Source organism: Hydractinia symbiolongicarpus, chromosome 2 (genome assembly GCF_029227915.1).
Source record: "Hydractinia symbiolongicarpus strain clone_291-10 chromosome 2, HSymV2.1, whole genome shotgun sequence".
Taxonomy (NCBI): Eukaryota; Metazoa; Cnidaria; class Hydrozoa; order Anthoathecata; family Hydractiniidae; genus Hydractinia; species Hydractinia symbiolongicarpus.
The window spans coordinates 10,847,049-10,863,355 of NC_079876.1; the positions used below are offsets into that span (position 1 = coordinate 10,847,049).

Consider the following 16,307-nt stretch of genomic DNA (forward strand, 5'->3'; position numbering starts at 1 on the left):
TTAAAGAACTAAGAGATCAGCACAACGGATCATTTAGATTTTTTGTTTTTTTGGGAGCGCATAGTGAACGCATAGTTATGTTTCGTTTTGTGTCTTTGACATTATAGCAAATATACTAATTTTTAGACAGAATAAAAACATTGAACTATCGTTGTTTGTTGCGTCATCATTTATCTCTTGCCTTTGCATTGATTAGGCGGTGTCTTGTTTTGTCGAGTTCGACATAGTATATATAAAAAAAGAAACAATTGTTAAATACTAAAGTTAACAATAACAGCTTGTTGCGAGAGAAAGAACAGTATTTAACTGCTAAATATATATTACACGTGCTTAAAACAATGCATGCGCGTAATTTACGCAATAATCGCAGTGCAGAATCCAAAAAGAATCTTTGTTTCCAGAAATCTTCGAAATGGGGAAACCTCACTATCTGATTCAGGCATTTTGAAAGTTTTCAAACCTGAGTTGACAATGTTCAGAATGGTCTTAGTAGTTACGCTATTTTGGTTACATCCAAAATATAGAAATGTGCTTAATGTAGGTAAGATCAACATGTGCATATTGTGCAAATATTGGGGTCTTCGTGATCTCCGACGTAAAGGAAAAATTGTGTTTCTTGCATGATCTAAGAAAGTAAAAAATTATTTTCAAAAAATGAAAACAAAGCAAATAAGAGGTGCTCTTGTGCTACAATTATTCACAAATTAAGCTAGACTTCCATCATATCTAAAGTTGTGTAATAATTATTTGTAAAATAATTTACAAGTTTTAACGTTGATTGTAAACGATGCTCATGCGTAGAATAAGTAGAATAAGTAGAATAAGTACTTGCAAAAAGAAGGTGTCTTCGTGCCTACATGTTTAAAAAATTTCGAAATAACAGGTGCAATTTTTATTATAGCCACAAATTGTCGATTCTCATGCAAAATCTTTACTTAAACATCGTGGAAATTTAGCAAGTTATTGTGGTTAAAAATCAAGGAATTCCACATCTTGCTTCATATGAAAACGATTTTAGTGACTTTATTGAACTACGCAACTGACAACATGGTCATGACAGGCCTTTTTGTTGTTTATAATTTTTTTTGGGTTTTTTTTCACAGCAGAATAATATGGTAATCTATCGTCTATTCATTTTAATTTTAATTTTGATTTTGTTTCATTTTTTTTAGCCTGTGCTATCCGAATTTTTCAAAATGTACTCAATACATGTTTATTTTAATGCATGTTTCAGGTATGCCAGGTCGCTAAACCGAACATTTTCATAGTTTGAGGAACTGCAATGTAAGAATTAGGTACAAAGGTTCAATCGCAGGTAATTAAATGTAGGAGCAAAAACACTTCGAATTATGTCACTCCCACGTAGGTACAACTATGACGATAAACATAGGACTAGTAATTTTCAATCGATGAACCGTTTAAAAATAAGAAATCTTACGACGCTAATACGAATGTAACGTGTTTGTATATAACTTAGCGAACGCCTACACATTGTGGTAACTCTTTAAACTGCTGTTACTTAGAAAGTAATAATAAGTCATACCTATTCATTGTACCTGTAATGCACATATTACTAAATATATGCTATTTTAAAAAGACGAGGTGGCCGAGTGGTTAAGGCGATAGATTGCTAATCTATTGGGCTCTGCCCGCGTGGGTTCGAATCCCATCCTCGTCGCACATTACTTTTTCCATTGTTATTGTTTCTTTTTGTCAAATGTTGGTGAATGCTGACGATACAATGTTTCAGAAAGCGTATATTTTGTATGCAATTTTCCTTAAGAACTGAAAGATAAGCTCAAATGATCATGTGGGTTTATAGTTTTTTTGGAAACGCATAGTTAACGCATAATTTTTTTTTTGCGTTCCTCACATTATAGTAAGAAACAAATCGGTGATAAAAAGTTATAAACTTCAACGGTAAAGCTCGGATTATTGAAACTCAAAATTCGATATCACTAGCAACATCATACAAACATTCTCTTTGTTGTCAGCTACTTTCGAACAATCATTAATTAACACGACTCATAACTTCGTCTAAGGGGCCAAATGTCAAACAATGGACGTCACCATTACTAAAATGGCGGAAGTCAGATTTATATATCTTGTCAGATTTTATGGAGGTATTTCTTGTTTGATCAGAAATACATTAGTTCCAAAATTACTTTATAAAATATTCGCAAAATATTCAGTTGTTGTTGTTTAAATCCAAAAAATCGACATAAGCATGGTCATGTCAAGCCTTTTCATTGTTTACATTTTTTTTGGTTTCTCTCATAGTAGAATAATATGGCTAAACTATCTTCTAGAAATGTGATATGCTGTAAACTGTCCATTGTCATTTTCACTTTTACTTAGTTCGCGCCACCGGGTTTTGCAAGAATATACTCAAACCATTTTTGTTTTAATGCAGAGTAACTTAAGTTGATGAGCCAAACATTTATCACAGTTTTTATAACCGTAACGTATAAAATTGAATACAAAGGTGCAATCACAGGTATCCATTTAAAATATAGAAACATGACTTGTTAGGACTCTGTTACTCCCCGTAAAAGATACAACTTTGGCAATAAAAATATGATTTGTGCTTTACAATTAATGATTCGTTTAAAAGGAAAAAAATTAAGGATGCCGATGGGAAAGTAACAAATTTTGTATTTAATTGGTGGTACCTCTACATATTGTATTAACTCTTTAAACGTCCTGTTACTTAGAAAGTCAGAATAAGTTATACATATTGTTATCCATTAATTACCAAATATATACTCTTTCACTAAGACGAGGTGGCCGAGTGGTTAAGGCGATAGATTGCTAATCTATTGGGCTCTGCCCGCGTGGTTTCGAATCCCATCTTCGTCGCACACTTTCTTTTACATTGCTATTGTTTTCTTTTTTCAAATATTGGAAAGTGTCGACGATATAACGTTTAAGAAAGAGCATATTTTGTATGCAAATTTCCTTAAAGAACTAAGAGATCAGCACAACGGATCATTTAGATTTTTTGTTTTTTTGGGAGCGCATAGTGAACGCATAGTTATGTTTCGTTTTGCGTCTTTGACATTATAGCAAATAACAAAGCGGTGATAAAAAATTTAAAAATTAAACGGTAAAGTTCGGTTTTTTGATACTAAAAATTTCACTAGCAACATCTTACGCACATTTTTTTGCTTTCAACTACTTTCGAAAGAGAATCAATTCACACGACTCATAATTTTGTCTAAGAGCAAAAGGTCAAATATTATTACTCAAACAGCGGAAGTCATGTATTGTCAGGTTTTATGAAGGTATTTCCTACTTGATCAGAAATACATCAGTCCCAAAATCGACATCAACAGAAGCCATATTTGTCGGACGAGTGTTCATAATTATTTTCCATCTACTTAATATATTGTACACGTCTTTTTTATGATTTGTATGTTAAAAACCACGCAAACAATCCAATTATTTCCAAAAATAAGAAACTAAAGCATTACTTTTTCATCTGATCACTAGTTATTTCAATTTAGTTAGTAATTTATAACATAATTTAAAATTTTACCACCAGAAGTCATGCATATGTTCTACAGATTTCGACGTCGTCGTCATTTCCTATTTAAAAAGAATTACTGTTACTTACATGACCGATGACTGTAATCTTTCTTTTTTAATAAACAAAGGAAACAAAATTACGACGCGCCCTCGCTATACAATTATTTACAAATTCAGAAAGATTTCGACCATGTTTAAAGTTTTGTAATAGTTGTTTTCAAAATAATTTACCAGTTTTAACGTTTTTTTTAACCATGCTCATGAGGAAGTTAACTAGCTTTGCTTTAACCATTTAATTTAATCACGTTAACAAGTAATTGCAATAAAAAGCTGTTTTTGCATGTTGGAAAAATTGCGAAATATTGAGGCATTTTTTATAATAGCCACAAATTGTTCATTTTTATGCAACATCTTATCCTGAACTGTGTGAAATTTAACAAGGTGTTGCTTAAACGACGCAACTAGAAATGTGATATGCTATATACTATTTCATTTCAGTTTTATTTTAATTCGGTTTCGATTTTATTTAGTTCGTGACCCTTTATTTTGCAAAAAATATACTAAAACCATTTTTTATTTTAATGAACGATAAGTTAAGTTTCTAAAACGAGCATTCATCACAGTTTCTGTACCCGTATTTTAAAAATTAAATACAAAAATGCAGTCAAAGGTATCATTTAAAAAGTAGAAGCAAGTTTTTTCGTAATGTATTACTTCCTTACAACATATAACTTTGGCGATAAATGTAGGATTTGTACTTCAGAATTAATGATTCATTTGAAAGGAAAAAGACTCGATGATAATACGAATGTAAAAAAAAATTGTATTTACTTTTTGGAACTTCTTCATGTTGTGTTAACTCTTTACAGTTGCTGTTGCTTAGAAAGTAATAATATGTTATACAAATACATTGTACCTGTTACCAACATATTAGTAAATATATGCTCTCTCTATAAGACGGGGTGGCCGAGTGGTTAAGGCGATAGATTGCTAATCTATTGGGCTCTGCCCGCGTGGGTTCGAATCCCATCCTCGTCGCACACTGTTTTTTACATTGTTATTGTTTCATTTTGCAAATTGTTAGTGAACTGCTGACCATATAACGTTTAAGAAAGAGCACATTTTGTATGCAAATTTCCTTAAAGAACTAAGAGATCAACACAACGGATCATTTAGATTTTTTGTTCTTTTGGGAGCGCATAGTGAACGCATAGTTATGTTTCGTTTTGCGTCCTTGACATTATAGTAAATAACAAAGCGGTGATAAAAAATTTAAAAATTAAACGGTAAAGTTCGGCTTTTTGATACTAAAAATTTCACTAGCAACATCTCACCCACATTTTCTTTGCTGTCAACTACTTTCGAACAAGCATCAATTAACACGACTCATAGTTTTGTCTAAGGGGCAAAAGGTCAAACATTGTTACTCAAATAGATCACGATCTATAATCCGTCATAGATAAAAACTTACGATGCTGATACGGATGTACCGTTTTTGTATTTATGCAGTTATACATATTCCGTTATACATATTCAATTTAATTTAGTTTTAGAGCGAATTTTTGCATTCTGTGTAAAGTTTCTGAAAGCTAAATAAAAGTTATTAAACATACTTTCCGGTACATAGATCGCATGAAAGGTTGCCAAAAATTGCTCAAGTATCCGCCTTTTTCCGATTTTCGAGTAAAATCCAACAAAATCGGGAAATCGGAATAGTCACATGTGTAAAACATAGGAAAATGATTCTTCTTGATGAAACAAAGCTGTGTTGTAAGTTTCAAGTTCTAAGGATAACGCTAACAAGAGTTATTATATTTTCGCAGTTATACAGGTTTCATAGAGATAAATAAATTTTTATGCAACATCTCATCCTGAACTGTGTGAAATTTAACAAGGTGTTGCTTAAACGACGCAACTAGAAATGTGATATGCTATATACTATTTCATTTCATTTTTATTTTATTTCGGTTTCGATTTTATTTAGTTCATTAATTTTGCAAAAATATACTAACACCATTTTTTATTTTAATAAACGATAATTTAAGTTTCTAAAACGAGCATTCATCACAGTTTCTATATCCGTATTTTAAAAATTAAATACAAAAATGCAGTCAAAGGTATCATTTAAAAAGTATAAGCAAGTTTTTTCGTAATATATTACTCCCTCACAACATATAACTTTGGCGACAAATGTAGGATTTTTTACTTCACAATCAATGATTCGTTTAAAAGGAAAAATACTTGCGATGCCGATGTGAAAGTAGCAAATTTTGTATTTAATTGGTGGAACCTATACATAATGTGCTAACTCTTTAAACGCCCTGTTACTTAGAAAGTCAGAATAAGTTATACATATTGTTATCCACTAATTACCAAGTATATATTCTTTCACTAAGACGAGGTGGCCGGGTGGTTAAGGCGATAGATTGCTAATTCATTGGGCTCGCACACTCGTCGCACACTATGTTTTACATTGTTATTGTTTTCTTTTGCAAATTGTTAGTGAACTGCTGACCATATAACGTTTAAGAAAGAGTATATTTTGTATGAAATTTTACTTGAAGAACTGAGAGATAAGCTCCTATGACTATTTTTATGTTTAGTTTTTTGGAAAGTGTATAGTTATCTTTTGTTTTGGGTTCTTTGCGTTATAGAAAATATCAAAGCGGTGATAAAAAGTTACGAAATTACACGGTAGAGCTTGGCTTTTTAAAACAAAAACTTTTAAACAATCATCAAATAACGCAGCTCATTACTTCGCCTTAGGGGCAAAAAGGTCAAACAACAGACGTCAGAATTACTTAAATGGCGGAAGTCAGATTCACATGCATTGTCAGATTTCTTTGCGTTATTTTGTACTTGATCAGGAAAACATTAGTTCCCAAATCAACACCAACAAAAATATATTTGATGCTTTTACACTTTCCAAAAAGAAACTCAGAAAAATCATCGATCAAGTCTAAAACAAGTAATTTATCAGGCAAGTGTTCATCATTATCTTCCAATAACTCAATAAAAGCACTTCCTTTTCATTTTTCAATAGTTTTTCAAATTTCGTCAATAATTTATATGATAAAAGAGATGCCAAATTTCAAAGTTTACTACTAAAAGTAATCACATAGGTTAATTCTATTATTTCCACATCTTCCTGACAAACACAAAAGCAACTACTTTTTTGGTGAACATTGGTATTTCCCATTGGCTGAATTCGTTGAGATCCGTCGTCAATAATGTACAAGTACAAATAATACAAGTAACAACGAAAACGTCGACGTGAGATCATTGCACGAACACGATTACTTTTAATGTAATCGCCTCCTACTCCAAGATAAAAACCACCGTACTCTGTAATAACCGCAGTTGAGGTCCTTATGCTTTTTTTCGGTTAGGAAAACATTTAAAATTGCTACTCAATGACGACTTAAGCAATTTCTTAAATAATTTAACAGAGTCCTAAAAAATCATGTTTCTACATTTTAAATGGATACCTGTGATTGCACCTTTGTATTCCATTTTATACATTACCTGTATAAAAACTGTGATAAATGTTCGGCTTATCAACTTACGTTACTGGGCATTAAAACAAAAATGGTTTGAGTATATTCTTGCAAAACCCGGTGGCGCAAACTAAGTAAAAGTGAAGATGGCAATGGATAGTTTACAGCATATCACATTTCTAGAAGATAGTTTAGCCATATTATTCTACTATGAAGGAAACCGAAAAAAATGAATGAAAAGGCCTGACATGACCATGCTTATGTCGATTTCCTGGATTTAAACAAGAACAACTGAATATTTTGCAAATATTTTATAAAGTGATTTTGGAACTAATGTATTTCTGATCAAACAAGAAATACCTCCATAAAATCTGACAAGATATATAAATCTGACTTCCGCCATTTGAGTAATGGTGACGTCCATTGTTTGACATTTTGCCCCTTAGACGAAGCTATGACTCGTGTTAATTAATGATTGTTCGAAAGTAGCTGACAACAAAGAGAATGTTTGTATGATGTTGCTAGTGATATCGAATTTTGAGTTTCAATAATCCGAGCGTTACCGCTGAAGTTTATAACTTTTTATCACCGATTTGTTTCTTACTATAATGTGAGGAACGCAAAACAAAAAATATGCGTTAACTATGCGTTTCCAAAAAAACTATAAACCCACATGATCATTTGAGCTTATCTCTCAGTTCTTTATGGAAACTTGCTTACAAAATATACGCTTTCTGAAACATTGTATCGTCAACATTCATCAACATTTGACATAAAGAAACAATAACAATGTAAAAAATAGTGTGCGACGAGGATGGGATTCGAACCCATGCGGGCAGAGCCCAATAGATTAGCAATCTATCGCCTTAACCACTCGGCCACCTCGTCTTTTTAAAATAGCATATATTTAGTAATATGTGCATTACAGGTACAATGAATAGGTATGACTTATTATTACTTTCTAAGTAACAGCAGTTTAAAGAGTTACCACAATGTGTAGACGTTCGCTAAGTTAAATACAAACACGTTACATTCGTATCAGCGTCGTAAGATTTCTTATTTTTAAACGGTTCATTGATTGAAAAGTACTAGTCCTATGTTTATCGTCATAGTTGTACCTACGTGGGAGTGACATAATTCGAAATGTTTTTGCTCCCACATTTAGGTACCTGCGATTGCACCTTTATACCTAATTCTTACATTGCAGTTCCTCAAACTATGAAAATGTTCGGTTAGCGACCTGGCATACCTGAAACATGCATTAAAATAAACATGTATTGAGTACATTTTGGAAAATTCGGATAGCACAGGTTAAAAAAATGAAACAAAATCAAAATTAAAATTAAAATGAATAGACGATAGATTACCATATTATTCTGCTGTGAAAAAAAAGCGAAAAAAAATTATAAACAACAAAATGGCCTGGCATGACCATGTTGTCAGTTGCGTAGTTCAATAAAGTCACTAAAATCGTTTTCATATGAAGCAAGATGTCGAATTCCTGATTTTTAATCACAATAACTTGCTAAATTTCCACGATGTTTAGAAAAAGATTTTGCCTGAAAATCGACAATTTGTGGCTATAATAAAAAATGCACCTGTTATTTCGAAATTTTTTAAACATGTAGGCACGAAGACACCTTCTTTTTGCAAGTACTTATTCTACTTATTCTACGCATGAGCATCGTTTACAATCAACGTTAAAACTTGTAAATTATTTTACAAATAATTATTACACAACCTTAGATATGATGGAAGTCTTGCTTAATTTGTGAATAATTGTAGCCCGAGAGCACCTCTTATTTTCTTTGTTTTCATTTTTCAAAAACAATTTTTTACTTTCTTAGATCATGCAAGAAACACAATTTTTCTTTTACGTCGGAGATCACGAAGACCCCAATATTTGTACAATATGCACATGTTGATCTTACCTACATTAAGCACATTTCTATATTTTGGATGTAACCAAAATAGCGTAACTACTAAGACCATTCTGAACATTGTCAACTCAGGTTTGAAAACTTTCAAAATGCGTGAATCAGATAGTGAGGTTTCCCGATTTCGAAGATTTCTGGAAACAAAGTTTCTTTTCGAATTCTGCACTGCGATTATTGCGTAAATTACGCGCATGCACTGTTTGAAGCGCGTGTAATATATATTTAGCAGTTAAATACTGTTTTTTCTCTCTCGCAACAAGCTGTTATCGTTAACTTTAGTATTTAAAAATTGTTTCCTTTCTTTTATATACTATGTCGAACTCGACAAAACAAGACACCACCTAATCAGTGCAAAGGCAAGAGATAAATGATGACGCAACAAACAACGATAGTTCAATGTTTTTATTCTGTCTAAAAATTGTTAAATACGAAATTATGTTCGAAATTGCTTACAAAGTCATTGAGTAGCAATTTCAAAGGCTTTCCTAACCGAAAAAAGCATAAGAACCTCTAGTTCGGCTATTACAAAGTACGGTGCTTTTTATCCTGGAGTAGGAGGCGATTGCAATAAAAGCAATCGTCTTCGTGCAATGATCTCACGTCGACGTTCTCTTTGTAAACTTTACTTGTATTATTTGTACTTGTACATTATTCATGACGGATCTCGACGAATTCAGCCAACGGGAAATACCAATGTTCACCAAAAAGGTAGTTGCTTTAGGTGTTTGTCAAGATGTGAAAATAATAGAATTAACCTATGTGATTACTTTTAGTTGTAAACTTTGAAATTTGGCATCTCTTATATCATATAAATTATTGTCGAAATTTGAAAAACTAGTGATAAGATAAAAAGGAATTGCTTTCAGCTTTTTTATGTACAATGAATTAAGTTATTAGAAAATAACGATGAACACTTGCCTGACAAATTATTTGTTTTAGGCTTGATCGATGGTTTTTCTGAGTTTTTTTTAAAAAAAAGGGTAAAACCATCAAATATAGTTTTTGTTGATGTTACTTTTGGAACTAATGATTTCCTGGTCAAGTACAAAATACCTTCATAAAATCTGACAATGCATATGAATCTGACTTCCGCTATTTGAGTTATTGTGACGTCTGTTGTTTGACCTTTTGCCCCAAAGGCGAAGTTATGAGCCGCGTTATTTGATGATTGTTTAAAAGTTTTTTCAAAAGCCAAGCTTTACCGTTTAATTTCGCAACTTTTTATCACCGCTTTGATATTTACTATAACGCGAAGAACACAAAACAAAAGATAACTATACGCTTTCCAAAAAACTAAAAATATAAATGGTCATCGGAGCTTATCTCTCAGTTCTTCAAGTAAATTTTCATACAAAATATACTCTTTCTTAAACGATATATGGTCAGCAGTTCACTAACAATTTGCAAAAGAATACAATAACAATGTAAAACATAGTGTGCGACGAGGATGGGATTCGAACCCACGCGGGCAGAGCCCAATAGATTAGCAATCTATCGCCTTAACCACTCGGCCACCTCCTACAAATCCTACATTTATCGCCAAAGTTATATGTTGTGAGGGAGTAATATATTACGAAAAAACTTACTTATACTTTTTAAATGATACCTTTAAATGATACCTTTTTAAATTTTTAAAATACGAGTACAGAAACTGTGATGAATGCTCGTTTTAGAAACTTAACTTATCGTTCATTAAAATAAAAAATGGTTTTAGTATATTTTTGCAAAATTAAGGGTCACGAACTAAATAAAATCGAAACTGAAATAAAATAAAAATGAAATGAAATAGTATATAGCATATCACATTTCTAATTGCGTCGTTTAAGCAACACCTTGTTAAATTTCACACAGTTCAGGAAAAGATGTTGCATAAAAATGAACAATTTGTGGCTATTATAAAAAATGCCTCAATATTTCGCAATTTTTCCAACATGCAAAAACAGCTTTTTATTGCAATTACTTGTTAACGTGATTAAGTTAAATGGTTAAAGCAAAGCTAGTTAACTTACTCATGAACATCGTTAAAAAACAACGTTAAAACTGGTAAATTATTTTCAAAACAACTATTACAAAGCTTTAGATATGATGGAAATCTTTCTTAATTTGTGGATAATTGTAGGAAAAGAGCGCCTCTTAATTCGTTTTTAGATATTTATCAAAAAAATAAAGTTTTTAGGCTGTGTAAAAACAACTAATTATCATTCTGTCCAGCTAGCGAACACCCAGAATAATGACAATTGTCAAAATGCGTAAATCAGATATAGGATTAACCTATGCAACTACTTTTCGTGATAAACTTTGAAATTTGGCATCTCTTTATAATATACATTAATTCGAATAACTCGTGACAGGACCAAAAAAAAATGGTTTCAGGCTTTTATTTCTAAAAGAAATTACGATTTTTGGCGTTGTTCTCAACATACAAATCATCAAAACAAAGTTTTGGAAAATAATGATGAGCACTTGTTTGACAAAAAAAAAAGCTTCGCTTTTTAAAACGAAAAATTTGATTTCACTATCAACATCTAATGCACAATCTCTTTATTGTAAGCATCTCTTAAAAATCATCAAATAAAAAGGCTTATAACTTAGTCTTAGGGGCAAAAGGTCAACCAACGGACGTCACAAATACTCAAATGGCGGAAGTAAAATTCATATGTATGGTCAGATTTTATGGAGGTATTCTGTACTTGAGTAGGAATATATTAGTTCCAAAATCACCTTCACCTCGTCTTAGTAAAAGAGTTTATATGTGAACAACCGGTACAATGAATATGTATAACTTTTTATTATTTTCTTTTCACATCTTCCTGGCAAACACAAAAAACTACTTTTTGGTGAACATTGGTATTTCGCGCTGGTTGAATTCGTCGAGATCCGTCGTCGTGAATAATGTACAAGTAAAAATAATACAAGTAAAGTTTACAACAAAACGTCGATGTGAGATCATTGACCAAAAACGATCACTTTTATTGTAATCGCCTCCTACTCCAGGATAAAAACCACCGTACTCTGTAATAGCCGAAGTAGAGGTTATTATGCTTTTTTCGGTTAGGAAAACCTTTGAAATTGCTACTCAATGAGGACGTAAGGAATTACTAACATAATTTCATATTTAGCAATGTGTAGACAGAACAATAAATATTGAACTATCGTTGTTTGTTGCGTCATCCTTCATCTCAAAGATTTGTTTTGCGAGATGCCTCTTGCTTTTAAATTGATTGGGTGGTGTCTTGTTTCGTCGAGTTCGATGTAGTCTATAAAAGAAAACAATAGTTAAGTGCTAAAGTTAAGGTGGTTCCCCTAGAAAAAATTATATCGCAGAAGATTGTCTACTTGATTCGTATATAATTAAGACAAAAGTTTCTTTGATTGATTGCCATGGGTACCCGTTGCTAGGAGAATTATAGGCAGACCTAACCAAATAACTGAATAACATGCTTTTTTCAAGCGAATATTTGGCCGCGTATGTTCCTCACGGGTCACGTGTATGGATTGAGTGAAACGCATTTTCGCAAGGATGAATTGTCTTCCAGAGAATTAATGTATGTTTTGGACAAAAAAAAGCTAAAACAGCGCGAAACAAGCAATATCTGGACAAAGTAACTGAAAGACAAAACTTTATTTTAACAATAAGTGGTACTAATGACTGCATCATCATGGACATTTTTGACTGGTGGATGGACAAAAGATGTACGGCAGCACTATTTCGACCTGAAAAGCACCAAATACCTAAGATCTACTTAGGTCTAATTGATGACATGTTTACTTCGAGGGGGTGCATCGTTAAGACAGCTTTCTGACTGCGTGTGGAACACCACATTTAACATTCAGAACTGTCATATATTGCCTTAGGAGGCCATAAAGTATCATCCAGCTATTACAAAGAATTAAACATCGACGGAGGGGCAAGAAAACCGTCTAAACATGCGAAAATGGTTGCTATGGGCTGCTGTTGGTTGGGAAAAGTGCCAGTATTAAACTGCTGAATAGATATTAAACGCGCTTCAAACAGCACATGGGCGCAATTTACGCACTCATGGCAGTGCAGAATCTGAAGAGAAACTTTGTTTCTCGAAATCTTCGAAATCGGGAAACATCGCTTCTAAGTAACAGAAAATTCAGTTAACATAATTTTCAGAGGTTTCATAAAATAAATATAAAATTTGTTACATCTTTATCGGCATTGTAATTTCTCTTGATTAATCCTGATCCCACTGTTTAGATGGATACCTGCGGCTGCACCTTAATATTTTATTCTTACATTACGGTTAAAGAAACTGTGATAAATGTTTGGTTTAGTAATCTGACTTACCTGGCATTAAATAGAAATACATTGATTATATTTTCACAAAATTAAGTGGCGCAAACTAAATAAAAATAAAACTTTTGATTAATTTGAAACCAGAAAAAAGATTAAGAATGTCAAAAGCTGACTTTGCATTGCTTTTGTTAAATGTGACTACATAAATATCTTGGTACAGTAATTGATCACACTCTGAATGTTGGTTCACATTTTTATAGCGTGTACAAAAATCTCGTCAAAATTAAGGTTGTTGTGTAAACTCAAGTATTTCTTAAACGAAGAAGAATTTGGTATTGACAAATAAAAAGACCAGAATGGTAACAATATGGTTATTTAACGCAAAATAAAGGCAAGAGCAGCTAAACATGTTTGAATACATCAGGTAGTTTGTTACCTAGCATGTTTACAAAAAAATCTCTTCACTCTCTCTCTCTCTCTCTTTCCTTTTGCTCATATTATGTAATATTTTAATCATATTCTGTACGAATAATTACATTTCTCAATACTCATTTTTTTAAAAGCTAGATCACACAAATGTGGCATTAAAAAGTAGAGTTTGTTAAAGTTTTTTCAAATAGCTATAGCGCAATGAAGCGCGAGGTTTGCTGGGAGTAAACGGTAATTTATATTCTTTGCGCATGCTTAATGAAATGCCATAAACCAAATACATATGCTGTACCACTCCTATCTATTCAAGTGGAGAATAGCGCACAGAAAACAGACTTCGAGTGTGTACAAAATATATCGAACAGAAAACATATTACATCTGATACTTATAACTGCAAACACACAAAACAAAGAAGATTTTGATCATATAACCTGCAAAAAAATAACAGTAAATAAATAACAGCAAGAACATACGTACTAAAAGCATTTCACGGTTTTTTAATAAGAAATATTTGAAGTTTATTAAAGGCCTTTATTAATTCTAGCTAAAATCTCGACGTTCTTAAGGCTGTTCTAGAGTATAATATTATAAAAAAAATCGACGACGGTAGGTGTATAAGAAATGTATCATTTAAAACCCTTTAAAACTCTGTTTCACAATATTCTTATGCTAAAATCAAACGTTCAAAGTTTCAGTTCGGCATGCAAATATGAGGTGTATTACTTCTTCTTCTCTATGCATAACATTCACAACATTTTAAGACGTTAAAAAGTGTAATAACGTTTTACGAGATAAAAAAATGTCTAAGATTTTGATGAAAGCTGTATTTAATATTTTGCTTAATTGGTAATTTAGCTGTGAGGAATTGGTGTATTTCTTGTTTACAATATGGTTATCACGCCAGTAAAATTATTTTTGTTTCCCTATTCAATTCCACAAATACCATTAGTTTATTCGAAGAAAACCACAATAATTCAAGGCAATAAATCATTGCAACGAATGAGGCAAAGTGGATGATAGACCTGGAAGTAGCACCTTGTTTTAACGACACATCTGCGCCATGTGCGTGCAAGCAAGTAAGACATCGAATTGTACATTGGGAATATGTGTGTGATAAACAGCAAAACTCGAAGTTAGAAAAAGATCTTGTTGGATTGCATTGTAAACAAGTGAAGATTATATTTCCAATACTCGGCGTAGATGTACGTAGTAATTGTGAATTACGTTGCAAAAACACGGATTGTAGCTTTGAAAGATAAGCAGTAAGACCTTGTGACACATTGAGACTTTGGGCTAGTTAATCAACTTTTGTTGTTAAGGGACAATTGTTAAGGGACAAAATAATATTGTATTTTATATATCTCCTTGTATTATTTTATTAAACTTTCGTAGTTGAATTGGCTTATTTCCGTCGAAATAACATTAGGGGCACTTCGACATACCTTTGATGCCATAGCTGTTCACAAGTTAAATTGAGACTTGATACACGATTTCATTGATTGAATTTGATTTGTCGAAATCATATTGAAAATTAACGCTATTCAGGATGGAAAGGTGGTGGTGGTTTTTGTATAATTCCTGTATGATATTGTATTGTTTTCTCTGAACTTTTCCCTTTAAGTGACCTGCAAAATGTCTTGAAAGATTTAATAATGTCGTCAAATCTTTTCTTTTAAATTTTATTAAAATTTTCAGGGCCATAAGGATGCAAATATTATTATGCCTATAGCACTTTTTGTTTAGGAGATAAATAGGGGGAGTCCCTTCCGTCTTAGAGACCTAAAGATTCCCTAAAAAGCTCGACATGGTTAAAATGAAATAAAAGCTTGACAAGTGATGTATCCGAATAGATTTTAATAATTTTTCTTTTGACAAAATGTAGTAAGAGAGGTTATGAACTCGCTTCTATTGTGGTTATAATAGCAACTGCTCTAACATCAACAAAAAGGAAACGTGGAAAACGTCGTATGTGGAACAAAAATGTCGGCACGAAAGAAGTACTTTGTTAAATAAATTACGGCTAGAACAGAAAGAAGATTATTTTCGCTTTATTTGAATGTCTTCTGCTTATTAAACTTGCCTTTTTTTTTATATATTATTGCTGTATAATTCTCTCTAAATCACTTAATCAAGAAATGATTTGTGAGATTCTAATTGTATATATCATGTTTTTTTACCGTCCTGCATTTTGTTTATTTTTGATGAGCATTTCACTGCGCACACACTCGACTAACAAAAAAACGTTTTGATTGGTTAAAATCTTTAGAGTCAGTAAACAGAGTTAAACCGTTTTAAGTTTTTTAAAGTGTGGGAGACATAACAACGATTTCCGTATGACACAAAACCCGAGTTATCGAATTTAAAATTTGAAAATCGAAAACTCAAATCATGTATCAAAAACGATATTTTTTATACGACGTGAGGGTGATTTTACTACCCCTTTCACTAAAAATAAAAACTCATAATAACACGTTATGAACAGATGTGAAAGGTTTTATTCACGTCACTAAAAGTACGATTCCTTTAAATGTTTTTAGAAGTTGATTGAAAACATTTTGGAGACGAAAAACATATTTTCATTTAAGAAGCATCTCTTCTTATATTCTTTTTCTTGGCATATTAAAGTCAAAATAGGCAAAAATAAGTTCAGA

At 32.1% G+C, this 16,307-nt stretch overlaps 4 non-coding genes across 4 annotated transcripts; 3 read left to right on the forward strand and 1 right to left on the reverse strand.

Annotated features, from left to right (window-relative positions):
- The first annotated feature begins 1,596 nt into the window (after positions 1 to 1,596).
- Positions 1,597 to 1,678, forward strand: Trnas-gcu (transfer RNA serine (anticodon GCU)). Its single transcript has one exon. It is a non-coding gene; the product is annotated as a tRNA-Ser (tRNA).
- Positions 1,679 to 2,777: 1,099 nt separating this feature from the next.
- Positions 2,778 to 2,859, forward strand: Trnas-gcu (transfer RNA serine (anticodon GCU)). Its single transcript has one exon. It is a non-coding gene; the product is annotated as a tRNA-Ser (tRNA).
- Positions 2,860 to 4,484: 1,625 nt separating this feature from the next.
- Trnas-gcu (transfer RNA serine (anticodon GCU)) lies at positions 4,485 to 4,566 on the forward strand. The gene has a single exon. It is a non-coding gene; the product is annotated as a tRNA-Ser (tRNA).
- A 3,265-nt stretch (positions 4,567 to 7,831) lies between these two features.
- Trnas-gcu (transfer RNA serine (anticodon GCU)) lies at positions 7,832 to 7,913 on the reverse strand. The gene has a single exon. It is a non-coding gene; the product is annotated as a tRNA-Ser (tRNA).
- Between the last annotated feature and the right edge of the window lie 8,394 nt (positions 7,914 to 16,307).